This window comes from Armigeres subalbatus, chromosome 1 (genome assembly GCF_024139115.2).
Source record: "Armigeres subalbatus isolate Guangzhou_Male chromosome 1, GZ_Asu_2, whole genome shotgun sequence".
Classification (NCBI taxonomy): Eukaryota; Metazoa; Arthropoda; class Insecta; order Diptera; family Culicidae; genus Armigeres; species Armigeres subalbatus.
In genome coordinates, this window is record NC_085139.1 from 163,134,650 (window position 1) to 163,149,808 (window position 15,159).

A 15,159-nucleotide genomic window follows, 5' to 3' on the forward strand; every position below is an offset into this window, starting at 1 on the left:
CACGACGTCAAAATCATCATAGGAGATTTGAACGCTCAGGTTGGCCAAGAGGAGGAGTTTAGACCGACTATTGGAAAGTTCAGCGCTCACCGGCTGACGAACGAAAACGGCCTACGACTAATTAATTTCGCCGCCTCCAAGAATATGGCCATTCGCAGCACCTACTTCCAACACAGCCTCCCGTATCGGTACACCTGGAGATCACCACTGCAGACAGAATCACAAATCGACCACGTTCTGATTGATGGACGGCACTTCTCCGACATTATCGACGTCAGGACATATCGTGGCGCTAACATCGACTCTGACCACTATCTGGTGATGGTTAAACTGCGTCCAAAACTATCCGTCATCAATAATGTTCGGTACCGACGACCGCCGCGGTACGACCTAGAGCGACTGAAGCAACCTGATGTCGCCACTGCATACGCGTAGCATCTCGAGGCAGCGTTGCCGGAAGAGGGTGAGCTCGATGGGGCCCCTCTTGAGGACTGCTGGAATACAGTCAAAGCAGCCATTAACGACGCAGCGGAGAACAATGTCGGGTATATGGGTCGAAGTCGACGGAACGATTGGTTCGACGAAGAGTGCAGACAGATTCTGGAGGAGAAGGACGCTGCGCGGGCGGTCGCGCTGCAGCAAGGTACCCGGCAGAACGTGGAACGTTATAGACGGAAGCAGAGACAGCAGACCCGCCTTTTTTAGGAGAAGAAACGCCGATTGGAAGAAGCGGAGTGCGAGGAGATGGAACAGCTGTGCCGTTCTCAAGATACACGCAAGTTCTATCAGAAGCTCAACGCATCCCGCAAAGGCTTCGTGCCGCGAGCCGAAATGTGCCGGGATAAGGATGGGAGCATCTTGACGGACGAACGTGTGGTGATCGAAAGGTGGAAGCAGCACTACGAGGAACATCTGAATGGCGCTGAGAGTACAGGCAGTGAAAGTCAAGGCAGCGGAGGAGATGACTACGTCAGTTCAGCGGACGATGGAAGCCAACCAGCCCCCACCTTGAGGGAAGTTAAGGATGCCATTCAACAGCTAAAGACCAATAAAGCAGCTGGTAAGGATGGTATCGGAGCTGAGCTCATCAAGATGGGCCCGGAAAATCTGGCCACTTGCCTGCACAAACTGATAGTCAGAATCTGGGAAACCGAACAGCTACTGGAGGAGTGGAAGGAAGGGGTTATATGCCCCATCTACAAGAAAGGCGACAAACTGGAGTGTGAGAACTTTCGAGCGATCACCATCCTTAATGCCGCCTACAAAGTGATATCCCAGATCATCTTCCGTCGTCTGTCACCATTAGTGAACGAGTTCGTGGGAAGTTATCAAGCCGGCTTCGTTGACGGCCGCTTGACAACGGACCAGATCTTTACTGTACGGCAAATCCTTCAAAAATGCCGTGAATACCAGGTCCCAACGCACCAGCTGTTCGTTGATTTCAAGGCGGCATACGACAGTATAGACCGCGTAGAGCTATGGAAAATTATGGACGAGAACAGCTTCCCTGCGAAGCTTACCAGACTGATCAAAGCAACGGTGGATGGTGTGCAAAACTGTGTGAAGATTTCGGGCGAACACTCCAGTTCGTTCGAATCGCGCCGGGGACTAAGACAAGGTGATGGACTTTCGTGCCTGTTGTTCAACATTGCGCTAGAAGGTGTTATGCGGAGAGCCGGGTGTAACAGCCGGGGTACGGTTTTCAACAGATCCAGTCAATTTATTTGCTTCGCGGATGACATGGACATTGTCGGCCGAACATTTGCAAAGGTGGCAGAACTGTACACCCGCCTGAAACGTGAAGCAACAAAAGTTGGACTGGTGGTGAATGCGTCAAAGACAAAGTACATGCTTGTGGGCGGAACCGAGCGCGACAGGGCCCGCCTGGGAAGCAGTGTTACGATAGACGGGGATACCTTCGAGGTGGTCGAGGAATTCGTCTACCTCGGATCCTTGCTAACGGCTGACAACAACGTTAGTCGTGAAATACGAAGGCGCATCATCTGTGGAAGTCGGGCCTACTACGGGCTCCAGAAGAAACTGCGGTCGAAAAAGATTCGCCACCGCACCAAATGTGTCATGTACAAGACGCTTATAAGACCGGTTGTCCTCTACGGACATGAAACATGGACAATGCTCGAGGAGGACTTGCAAGCACTCGGAGTATTCGAGAGACGGGTGCTTAGGACTATCTTTGGCGGTGTGCAAGAAGACGGTGTGTGGCGGCGAAGAATGAACCATGAGCTCGCCCAACTCTACGGCGAACCCATTATCCAGAAGGTAGCTAAAGCCGGAAGGGTACGATGGGCAGGACATGTTGCAAGAATGCCGGACAGCAACCCTGCAAAGATGGTGTTCGCTTCCGATCCGGCAGGTACGAGACGGCGTGGAGCGCAGCGAGCGAGATGGGCAGACCAGGTGCAGAACGACTTGGCGAGCGTGGGGCGTATCCGAGGATGGAGAGATGCGGCCTCGAACCGTGTATTGTGGCGTCAAATTGTTGATTTAGTGTTATCTGTTTAGATGTTAACTAAATTAATGAAAATGAAGTGAGAGCCGAGAAATGGGTTGGAAGTGACATATGAGAAGTGAAATATAGAAGTGAGAAATTCAATACGAGAAGTGAGATGTAAAATGTAAGGAGTGAGAAACGAGAAGTGAGAGCCGAGAAATAGGTTGGAGGTGACAAATGAGAAGCGAGAAGTGAGAAGTAAGAAGCCAGAATTGAATAGAGAGAACTGGGTTGTGAGAAGTGAGATGGGAGAAGTGAGGAGCGAGAAATGAAAAGTAGTAAGATGTGAGAAGGGAAGGCAAGAAGGGTGAAGTTAGAAGATAGAAGTGGGGAGTGGGAAGTAAGAAGTGAGAAGTGAGAATTGAGGAGCGAGAAGTGCAAAGTGAGAGGTGAGAAGTGAATAGTGAGAAGTGAGAAATGAGATAAAGATGTGATATGTGAAAAGTGAGAAGTTATAAGTGAGAGCCGAGAAATGAGAAGCTACAAGTGAGAAGTGAGACATTTGATACGAGAAGTGAGATGTAAGATGTGAGAAGTGATAAGTGGAAGCCGAGAAGCGAATGGAGATAAGTGAGTTGTGAGAAGTGAGTTATGAGAAGTGAAGAGTGAGAAATAAAAAGCAATTTGTAAGATGTAAGAAGTGCCCTTGTAACACCAAGCACTACAATATTGCACAAATATCAATCACAAATCAGCATGCAATTAGCATTTAAATTGCATTAGGTGCCTTTATTTATTAACTGTCAGACAACGATATACTCTAAATCAGCATTACGAATGCAGCGATGCATTACTGATGCTTTATTTCAACATGTCAAAGTAATGAACCATTAATTCGGTCTTATAATTGCAATTTTCCACTTTAAGTCAACTTTTAGGGCTGTGTTTTTTACAAGCATACACCTGTGTTCAGAATAATAGCAGCGGAAGCCGTTCTTCATACAAAATGGTCAACTTTGACAAGCTGTAACTTTGTACCCCGATGACCTATTGAGCTGAAATTTTGGCAGAGAACTACAAATATGTTAAAATTTACATACTAAGTAGCATTTTTTTTTAAATGACGGGTTCAAAAACTACGCACTAGGTCAAATTGTTCAAAAAATAGCAGTTTTTAGTTTTGATATATTGGCCAATGCATACGTCAAATTCCACAACTTGTATTTTTTAAATTAAAAACTTAGTGTCTCGCAGCACCTGAATTCAAATTTATAACTTTCCAATCAATAGTTTTCCTAATATTTGCAAAACAAAAACTGCTATTAATTTAAACAATTTGACCTAGTGCGTAATTTTTGAACGCGCCACTCGAAAAAAATGATACATAGTATGTGTAAATTTCAACATATTTATAGTTCACTGCCAAAATTTCAGCTCAATCGGTCATCGGGTTACAAAGTTACAGCTTGACAAAGTTGACCATTTTGTATGAAAAACGGCTTCCGCTGCTATTATTCTGAACAGGTGTATAAGCTTCATGGTTACTTGGGTGAGAAGGGACAAGAGAGAAGTTAGAAGGGAGAAGTGAGGTGTGTGATGTGTGATGTGAGAGGTGAGAAGCAAAAAGTTGAGAAGTGAGAAGTGAGAATCGAGAAGTGAGAAGTGAGAATCGAGAAGTGAGAAGTGAGAGGCGAGAAATGAAAAGTGAGAAGTAAGATGTAAAATGTGAAAAAATGAGATAAAGATGGGAGATGTGAGAAGTGAGAAGCGAGAAGTGTATCACGCGAATTTGACGTCACACGTTTCATTGCTTGGATTGCAATCGTGGCGTCATGCTCGTTTAGCTACACTAGTTGAGAGTTCGTTTGGCTACCCTCGTCTTCGCCTCAGCTCGTCTATAGAACCTACAGTGTCTATAATCTAGACTACTTGCCGATTTGGGTACAATATTTAGACCACTACCCGGTTTGTGGGTGGTCGTCGAGTAACTCAATAATATTATTGAGTTCGCAAGCGAAAGGCAGCACATCATTAATGAACTGAAACAGAACATGCTGATGTTCAAGTCGTAAGACAAAAACAGGGCGCTTTTATCAGCCACCCGGGAGAAGCGAGAAGGCCGACAAAGGTGCCACATCTGAGGCCTTCTTCTTTCTATGGCAGACTCGACTATGGCAGAAGAGGTGATTGATTTCGCCCTGACGGCCCTGACGGCTCAGGCAGCAAACCGGCGAAGGTGCTCAGAGCAAAGCCAAGCAGTAGGCGACAGTAGACCAAACGTCGTCTTGACGGAGCAGATCGGGATGTAGTGATGCCAGAAGGGCGTTGACCCGAGAAGGCGACTTCTCGGCCAAAGGAAGCGAACGGCGCCAACCAAAAGCAGGTCGCCAGGCCGCAAGAGAGTAACTGCCGGCCAGTGCCATCGGCACAAGGGACCGAAAATCCCTGACAGCTGGTCAGTAGCTCAAAGCGGAAGTCGAGCGCATCTCGACCCGTAAAGAAAGTTAAGGATAGAGTAGAGGCCTTGCTGCTCAAAACCGATAAGCATAAGTACGCCAACGTCGATGCAGGCGACCGAAAAGCTTTCGGCGCTGGAACAGGACGCACGAAGCGTCAGAGGCACCAAGACTGGTGAAATGATCGTGGTGCTGAAACGTGGAGCTAGCGGGACGACTGGCCCAACCCTAGCAGTACACATTCTTCACATAGGTTGCTGCAACTCATATATGACCAGATTTAGTCACAATCAAGTTGCTGCAATCATTTTTGTCTGACTTGTGCTGCTCGGGAAGAGATCTTGGGTGACAACGCCGAGGTTAGGTCGTTGGGGACGGAATTGACTTTCCAGTGCAAGTAACTGGACGAGGTCACGAACGCAGACGACGTCGTCTCTGCCGTCAGAGAGCAGTGCGGTACAAACGTCGTCTATTTGGCACACAGCTAGCCTACTCTAGTTAATGGAGCGAGGGATGTTGAAATCGGCTGGTCAGTAAGCCCAATAAGCAAACTGGACTGTTACTATTGGTGCGTAGAGTCAGGACATAAGTCCTACGACTTTAAGGGCCCAGACCGTAGCAACCTGCGTCGTCATTGTGGTTGGGTATGGCACAAGGCGCAGGAATGCGATAAGTTACCAAAGTGTCCATCTACGCCAGCAAAAAGCAATAAAAGCGTGTAATCTCGTTATGGGTGGACCTCCGTGTGCCATCGGAGAGGAAAACAAGAAGAAGCCACGCAAGCAACACAGCTGAATCTTAACCACTGTGCATCTGTCCAGCAGCTGCTGTGGCAGTCGGTCTCGGAGTCGAGGACCGATGTCGCTCTCCTGTCCGACCCGTACAAAGTCCCTGACTTGGGTCGTTATTTACGTGACTATTTATCCCATGTTCCACAAGGAGCAAGCAATTTATTTGAAACAGGTCGACAGACCTTTATCTACGCGTGTAGATCGAAAGGCCTTGCTGCAGGAATTTCTTGGAGAGACAAGAAACTATGCTTTGTGCACCTTATATTCTATCTACAATAAGGAACATGTACCATATATGAAACAGGTCGACAGACCTTTGGTTACGCGTGTAGATCAAAAGGCTTTACTGCAGGAATTTCTCCAATAACTCCACTGCCCATGATTTTATAGTTGACGTATCAACCATTCGAAATTTCAGCGAATTTGAATAATTACGCGCTTACTAAAGTAATTCGAGCGCTGCAACATCGATACGTTGCTTGTTCCAAGCCTCATTTAAGTGCTTACGGGTTGAAATGTTTTGAATGTGTGATATTTGTCCCTGAATTATTCGAAATACGTGCGAAAGTGCAATGGTTGTTACGTCAACTATGAAATCATGGGCAGTCCAGTGTACTTAGTTTTGATCAGTTAAATCAGTTAAATGAATTAAATACCAATTTACTGTTTCATATTCCAAATTATATAATTTCTTACATTATTTATCTTTCAAAAGATTTTTTTGTGTAAATTGAAAGGAATTTCTTTATGATTAAGGATTATCCCAGATAATAAACAATCGGATCATAGCATTACTGTTAGATGTAGGAGCGACTCCAATTATAACAAATTATACCTTTTGATAACGACTACTTAGCGGTAAATGATTTACAATCTACCTACACCCGCAACAACGGAGCCAGCAAACGACTTCGATTCCATATCTCAAATCCGTTCTTAAGAAACCGAACGAAATACTGTCGATAACGGATCGATAGACTATGGCAAGGTAATTGAAAATTAACGACACCCGTCGCAGAATGATTTATAATCAACTCACACTGGCAGCAACGAATTGAGCAAACGGCGCGCCGATGACTTCATATCTTGAATCCGTTGTGAAAAATAGAATAATCATTTGAACGTGCAAACAACATCATTGATACGGCAGTACATACAGCAATCATGTGATACAGACGACACTTTCATGCCAATGATATCAGTGAACGACACCCGTTTAACGGCGTTAGTAACAAAGCACTCACAAAGAACGACAAGAGACTATCGCAGATTGATTGGACGACACTGATAGTCTGGCCGTTTTGAGTGGGTTTTCCTTAGATTGCGTCGATTTACGGTTAGTATTTTATTGCTTCAGTTCAACGGACAACGAGCGATTATAACGCAATACACCACGATGTGCGTTAACGGATGAAACGACAAAACTTCTCGAGGAACCATGGAGCGCGAAATGGTGCAAAATGCTCTCATGTGGTAAAATGGCCCATCACATAAAATCTCTTGTGAAATCGTTTATATTACATTTCTGAAAGAATGTTATCATTACAATTCATATAAATTATTCCAAATTAACTGCATATTACTCGGCGATTCGGCTGTGAAAAATAACTTGTTGCTAAATATCTTGGTTGTGGGTAGAGAGTAGGAGGATGTGGACACGTAGACTCTCTTTCGCACATTTAGTTCAAATCGTCCATTTCGGAAACACGTGCTATGCATATGCACAGCCAAGATATTTAACAAAAAATCACTCATTATCAAGCTACATCAAAAATGTTGAGAAAAATCCCCTTATTTTCACCGAAATTTAAAGATTAGCGATTTTTACACCTCCCTGGAAGATTTTCGTTCAACCTGCGAAGATGAACAAACAACCATGCGTTCACCATTTACCTATTTTTTGTGCAATTGAGTTATTTTGCACCACCATTCGGGCATTTGCCTCAGGTCCATTAATAAAATTTTAATTTAATTATTAATAATTAAATAATAATTAATAATATTTTAAATACAAAGTCACAAAACCTTGTTGTTTTGAGTAACATTTTTTGTAAATTTTGCATCTACACGTTAAAATGGTTCGGTATTATGGTTTATATTGGTAAAAATATCGAAACAGCTATATTATTCTACTAACTGTAATTCAGACCGTTTATTCTAGAGGTCGTCATAGCAATTTTAAACCATTATTGAAGTGAACCGCAGTTAGGTCGTTACAAATATTTAATACAAATTATGTCCTACTGGTCTCCGAAAGGTCAAGCGAAAAAGATCATAGTAGTCAGTGAGATCGGGTGGTTCATTTTTTGCGCAGCGGTATCATCCTTTATGGCAAAAATTTTGTTAATTTTAAATGTGATTAATGTGTAGTGAACGGAAGAGTCGAAACTAGTACCCATGGAGGATCGGGTGTTATGAATTGAAATCTGAGTACCAGTCCATTGCTGATGCAGCCCCCAGATGCTGATAAAATAGTGTACCCAAGCGAGGAAAGTCGGATGAAGCAGTACTATTTATTTATTTAGTTTAGTTTATATATAACACTGAATCAACAATTTACGCTACAATACACGGTTTGAAGCCGCATCTCTCCATCCTCAAATGCGCCCCACGCTCGTCAAGTCGCTTTGTACCTGATCAGCCCACCTCGTTCGCTGCGCTCCACGCCGTCTTGTATTTGCTGGATCGGAAGCGAACAATATCTTTGCTGGGTTGCTGTCCGGCATTCTTGCAATATGCCCTGCCCATCTTACCCTTCGCCACCGCACACCGTCTTCTTGCACAACGCCACAAATGGTTCTAAGGGGTCGTACACTAATTACGTAAGCACTTATGGGGGGAGGGGGGTTCTGCCATTTTCTTACGCTCCATATAAATAAAAAAATATTTATATGGGAAAAATCTTACATGGGGGGAGGGGGGTTGAAAATCCCAGAAAAATTGCTTACGTAATTAGTGTACGGCCCCTAAGTGTGTGATATAGATATCTGTGCAATATGAATACCCTAAAAATAGAGATGTAAGTGGTGTCATTGCATAAGTAGCATAACGACCACCCACCAAGCCACCCACCGCTAGGCAATATTCGCCTCTACGGTTTCGCCACCCAGCACACAGCATGCCATGATTCTGCATCTTTCTTAACACGACCACCGGCGCGAGCACACACGTTTTCCCCGAACAGTCTCCCATCACTCCGACGTCAGTAGCCAACGGAAGACCGACCAGCCGAATTGCAGCGAGAATCTGAACCTCACACTAAGCACCCGTCTCTCGAATACTCCGAGTGCTTGCAAGTCCTCCTCGAGCATTGTCCATGTTTCATAACCATAGAGGACAACCGGTCTTATCAGCGTGTGACACATTGGGTGCGGTGGCGAATCTTTTTGGCTTCAGACCATGCTTAGCTTAAATGTATTATTTTGCTACCTTTGAATATTTTGCTACAGGGAGAGCTAGAATTTAATTATGGATTTTTGATGTATATAGGATGGCTCATATAGCTTTGAATTTAGGCCAAAACAAATTGTGAACTACCCCTAATACTTCTAACAGTGAGGAAAAAAAGACTGCAATATTAAGTGAAATTTAAAAGAAAAATTGTTCAATGAGAAATTAATTCTACTAACCTAATTAACACTACTCGCATCCCATCATTGCCGACCAATTCTGCGGATTCGTGTTTCCGGTGCATGAGAAGAGAGGATGAGAGCATGAGAGTCAAGAGGAGAATTGCCCCGATTGAGACCGAGGGATTAGGGGACAGGCAGTGGATTCGAGACCGTGGAAGCTGACACACATCGTCGCATGCTCCCGAAAATGACTCGTTCTTCCTAAATCGCACCAATTGTGTTGGACAGAGAGTCTGGAGTTTTGGATCCCTAGTGGTAGTGTTAATATAGCCCATGGACACGCGAACCGCTTTGTAGCATGACTGGTGTGCACGTGACATTGTCGCAGCAGTAAAAGGGAACCGACAGTCCCAGGCATCACGTGGAAGACTAGTTTTTCAAGAAAAGTATCCGGAAGGCCTTGGCAAGGAATTTACCCAGCAGGCATCCAAAAATCGAGGTGGTGGTAGCGAGCTCTAGGCTGGTGGCCGTCGAGCCATACGTGGCGAGTGAGCGGCAACGGAAGTTTTGGTGGTGAGGGGTGTTGTGAGGTCCAGCGGGAATACCCCCGCTCACACAACCCAAAATCCGATGAGTTGCCACCCCGCTCACGAGCTCTAGGGACATCACCTTCAAGTTGGCGCTTCACCCACTTACTTAACTTACTTCGTCAACAACGTTCTACCCGGGCGAAGGTTAACCCAGCGGAGAAACTTCATCCACACCCGAAGGTGATCCCAAACCGCAGCACGAGGATCGAATTCCAGAAGCCAAGTCAGGATCCTAGTAAACAGCCACTACGATAATGTGGATAAATACGCAGCTTTGATACCGACCCTGGGAAGAACGGTGCCTTCCCCGGCAGCCAATCCTCAGCCTGTAGCTGTGAAGGTATGTTCCCGTCCGAAATCTTTTCGCATGCATTATTTTTTCACGTGTCACGCTTGAACGAGGATTTACACTCTCTAAGTAGATGATTAAAATACAAGCAATTGAAATTGAATATTAATAAAACAAAATACATGGTAATTTCGCGAACCCGAGTAAATGAGGATGTCTCTGTTGAAATTGATGATGAGACAATTGATCGCGTCCGCGATATTAAATATTTTGGCGTGATTATTGATGACAAGCTAAAATTTGACATACATATTGACAATGTTATCAAGAAAATAGCCAAGAAGTATGGAATTCTCTGTCGATTAAAACACGATTTGACTATTGGTAGCAAAATATTCTTGTATAAATCAATCATCTCTCCTCATCTGGATTTTTACCCTTCCATCCTATTCTTGGCTAACGATACACAAATATCGAGAATGCAGCGCTTACAAAATAAAATAATGCGTTTGATTTTAAAATGCGATAGATTCACTTCTTCAACTTTCCTGTTGGACGCCTTACAATGGCTGTCAGTGAAGCAAAGAATAGTGTACTTGACTATGGTGTTCATTTTTAAAATAATAAACGGTTTACTGCCTCGATATTTGAGTGATCGATTTGAAAGAGGAAGTGATATTCATAGATATGATACAAGACACGCGGATAATGTGCGAACACCCTATTTTTTGTATGGCGCTTCACAAACCTCTTTGTTTTTTAAAGGTATAAATGTTTTCAACTCGATGCCTTCCCACATCAAACGTGCAGTCACGCTAACGCAGTTTAAGAGACAATAGGGGTATACATATAACGGCGTAGGTTGCTGCGTATCTGATTATAGAAATGTTTCACACTCAATCACTAGGGACATATTTCAAATCGCCTATGAAACATTTCCATAAACAGATACACAGCAACCTACGCCGTTAACTGAATCCCCCTAATGTTTTTCACACGTCAAAGCTGCCTTTTGAACAGCTACCCGGCAATTTTTTACCCGTTAACACATGTATCTTGACGAAGTTTTTGAAAACGGATGATTTGTATGGACCATTTTTATTTCTATTATATATTGAGGCATTAATAAGCTATAACGTTCGCCTCGATGATGATGATGGATTTTATTTTATTGACGTAGTTTATTTCTGAACCTTTCTTTGTGTAGTCCAGAAAAGTTTGAGCATCGCGCGCGGATTACAAATATGAATGATTTTGAATTTATTCAAAAACTTGCATAATTCGAGCTGTTGAATCATGCTTTTGAATTAGTAGTAAGCCTTTCTGGTAGATTATTTTGTACTCACGGTTGTACCGAAACTTTTGTTATCGACGGAGCGGTTTCACAGTTTTTGATGTTTGGTTGTCGAACCTAATGATCCATGTTCAGATGCATGTGAGCAGAGCTTTAAATATTCGATTATTTTTTATGAAGCCCATCGGCCTTCTTTGTCACTTCACTTCTGAACATATTCATATTCGGCTCTGCACCGTCAATTTTCAGAATGAATATGGGTCAGTGAGTATTTATTTGAATATCACAAATTATTAAATAATCGTAAAACTGAACACATGTTTGATGATTTAAATAAATACACGCATAGATCTAATCCCAACGTTCAATTGAGGGGCATTTTTAGCGCCAAATGTCAATAGGGGTATTCACTAAACGGCGTAGGTTGCTGCGTATCTGATTATAGAAATGTTTCACGCACAATCATAAGGGACATATTTCAAATCGCCTATGAAACATTTCTATAAACAGATACGCCGTTTAGTGAATACCCCTAATATAATCAAGGCTAATTTTGTTTTTTTCGCGCGCAGTTACCATAATCAGTGGTAATCATTTGAATGAATTTATGAAGAAGTAAACTGAGTAAGTCATTCTATGTTTGGAATAATCAAAACACGAATGTCAAAAGTCGGAGTGAATGTACTTCATGAAAGTGAATATTTCATGCTCTGCATGTGAGTTTCAGATTGCGATATTGGTTTGTGAAAAGAACGCGATGTTTGGCGGAGCTTTTGAAATCTGTGCGAGAGGTTTCACAAGTTTAGCTTTTAATAAGCTCCATGTATCACTACTGTTGATTACGAAAATTCTAGGTGTAGTTCTCTAGTTCATTTTACCAATATATTTTTTTCTGTACAGTATGGAATTTTATTTTGGATTTCAAATCTGTATATACAATCGGATCGTTTGTTTGCAAAACCGATTACATTGATCTTATTTAATTTTCTTAACTCGTCCAGCTCAAACCTTTGTAGGGGTATGTGGCGGGACCATCATCATCATCATCATTATAAGTGTCCAACGACTGCAGCAAGGCCGCAACGAATCCCCTTTTTCCTCCTATTGGCAGTCTAATGTTGCATGAAGAAGAAGCAGAAAAGATGATATTCGGAAAAATTTGCACGGGGAAGCATACGTAGAAAATTTTGAAACTCTTTTTAAAAATTCTAGAAACAATTTAATTAAAAATGGTTAGCAGTACGGGGTCGGAAATTTCTTGTATAATAACAACATCATTTCGATTAAAAATTTGATTTACTGATATTGCACTTCACACACAGTATAAGAAATTTCCGACCCCGCACCCTGTTAACCGTTTTTAATTAAATTGCTTCTAGAATTTTTAAAAAGAGTTTCAAAATTTTCTTCGTATGCTTCCCCGTGCAAATTTTTTCGAATATCATCTTTATGCTTCTTCTTCTTCATGCAACGTTTGTTCGCCAATCCTTTCCGAATCCTTTCTTCTTAATGCTACTTAAATAAAAAATTATAAAATGAATCTTTCATTTCATTTATTCATTTATTCAGACTAAGTCCGAAGTGGCCTGTGCGGTATATAAGATTCTTCTCCATTCGGCTCGGTCCATGGCTACACGTCGCCAACCACGCAGTCTACGGACGGTTCGCAAGTCATCTTCCACCTGATCGATCCACCTTGCCCGCTGCGCACCTCGTCTTCTTGTGCCCGTCGGATCGTTGTCGAGAACCATTTTCACCGGGTTACTGTCCCACATTCTGGCGGTGTGAGTAATGGATGGTTCTCCCAACAGCTGATGCAGCTCGTGGTTCATTCGCCTCCTCCACGTACCGTCCGCCATCTGCACCCCACCATAGATGGTACGCAGCACTTTCCTTTCGAAAACTCCAAGTGCACGTTGGTCCTCCACGAGCATCGTCCAGGTCTCGTGTCCGTAGAGGACTACCGGTCTAATGAGCGTTTTGTAGATTGTTAGTTTGGTACGGCGGCGAACTCTATTCGATCGGAGCGTCTTGCGGAGTCCAAAGTATGCACGATTTCCAGCCACTATGCGTCTCCGAATTTCTCTGCTGGTATCATTTTCGGCAGTCACCAGTGAGCCCAAGTACACAAATTCTTCTACCATCTCGATATCGTCACCACCGATGCAAACTCGCGGTTGGTGGCTCACATTGTCTTCTCTTGAACCTCTTCCTATCATGTACTTCGTCTTCGACGTGTTGATGACTCCGATCCGCTTGGCTTCCCTCTTCAGTCTGATGTAAGCTTATTGAAAATTGTACCACTCGTGTTAATCCCTGCTCTTCGTATTACCCCTTCCAAAGCGAGGTTGAATAGCAGACACGAGAGACCATCACCTTGTTAGCCTTGAACTCTCTCTATCTGGGCTCGAGTCTACAACTAATCCCTCTCAGGGTCGGCATGGACATGGGCTGATCAGGAAGAGCAAAACACACGTTTATCTATTTCACTACACTGGTCTATTTGATCGTAGGGCTTACTTACAAAGAGTGTGTTTGTGGTGAGTGTATGCCGGCCGGCGTGTGGGGGTCAAGGGAAATCAGCAGCGGTTAGCAGGCGATGGACAGCGGCGTCAGGGTCGAAACGGTGGCTAGCTTGGATGTTGTGGTGGGTGATGGTGCTTCTACCACATCTATTGCTTTAGGTAGCAATCATATCGGACTCGATGGCAACGGGTGTTCGTGCGCGGGATGATCCGAGCAATCCGACTCTCTCGGGTAGCGGACCTGGAGGGCACTCAGGGATTCTCCCAGCGAGGGGCTTTACAGTGGCCCGAATCTCCCTTGACTTGACCTGGATCGAGGGGAACAGCGTATGCTCGATTTGGTTGACGGCAAGTTCTCGTGGAATGGTCGAAAATGCAGGAATCTAGAAAAGATCCCAATGGGTCCTGCACGTGGTATCAGAAAGAGGGCCGAATTTTAGGTCTTTGCTATCAAGTCATGAAATATTATTTCATACCTGATTCTGCTGTTGGATACCTCGTAGGTATGTTATTTTCCAAACACAATGGCCTATTGTAAAAGATACTCAAACTTCGGCCTTTTTAACTTTGGTTTAAACTTGCACTGATCTTAATCGATTGGCGGTTCGTTTGGAAAAGACCTCCAAAATGGTTCCGAACTAGTGGCAAACCTCTCTTATTCCTCGTATCCCATCTTTCCTTCCAATCTCCTTATCCATCCAAAATTTCCCGTTTTCTTCCCTTATTTGACCCTGATTATAGTGTAGCTTAATGTATGTCGGTGGGTGTCTATACAATAATTATGTGTTTGATTTGACCGTTTATTCTAAACTCTAGATATATAATTTTATTACCGCTTTTCCTTAATTTTAGGCGTCATTTACATTTGGCATTCTGAATTTCCGTTTAGTATGTTATACTATTATACTATTTAGTTTACAAATGTTTAATTTCACATTGATTCTTATTAGAAACAAACATTACTGATTATCAGAATCGATTTGACCCGAACAGCAGTATAGTGCAACTCTGCTGTTTCACTGTGTGGAGCACTCGCCTGCTGTGCTCAATTCTCTACCAGCTAGAACCTCTTCCATAGGGCAAAGAACCTAAACGGTAACACTACCCTACCGTCCCCTTAAAATAAAGTGAAAATAAAATTTTCGATTTATTTTAATCATTAATTCTAGTTTTCGAATTATCTCCACCCA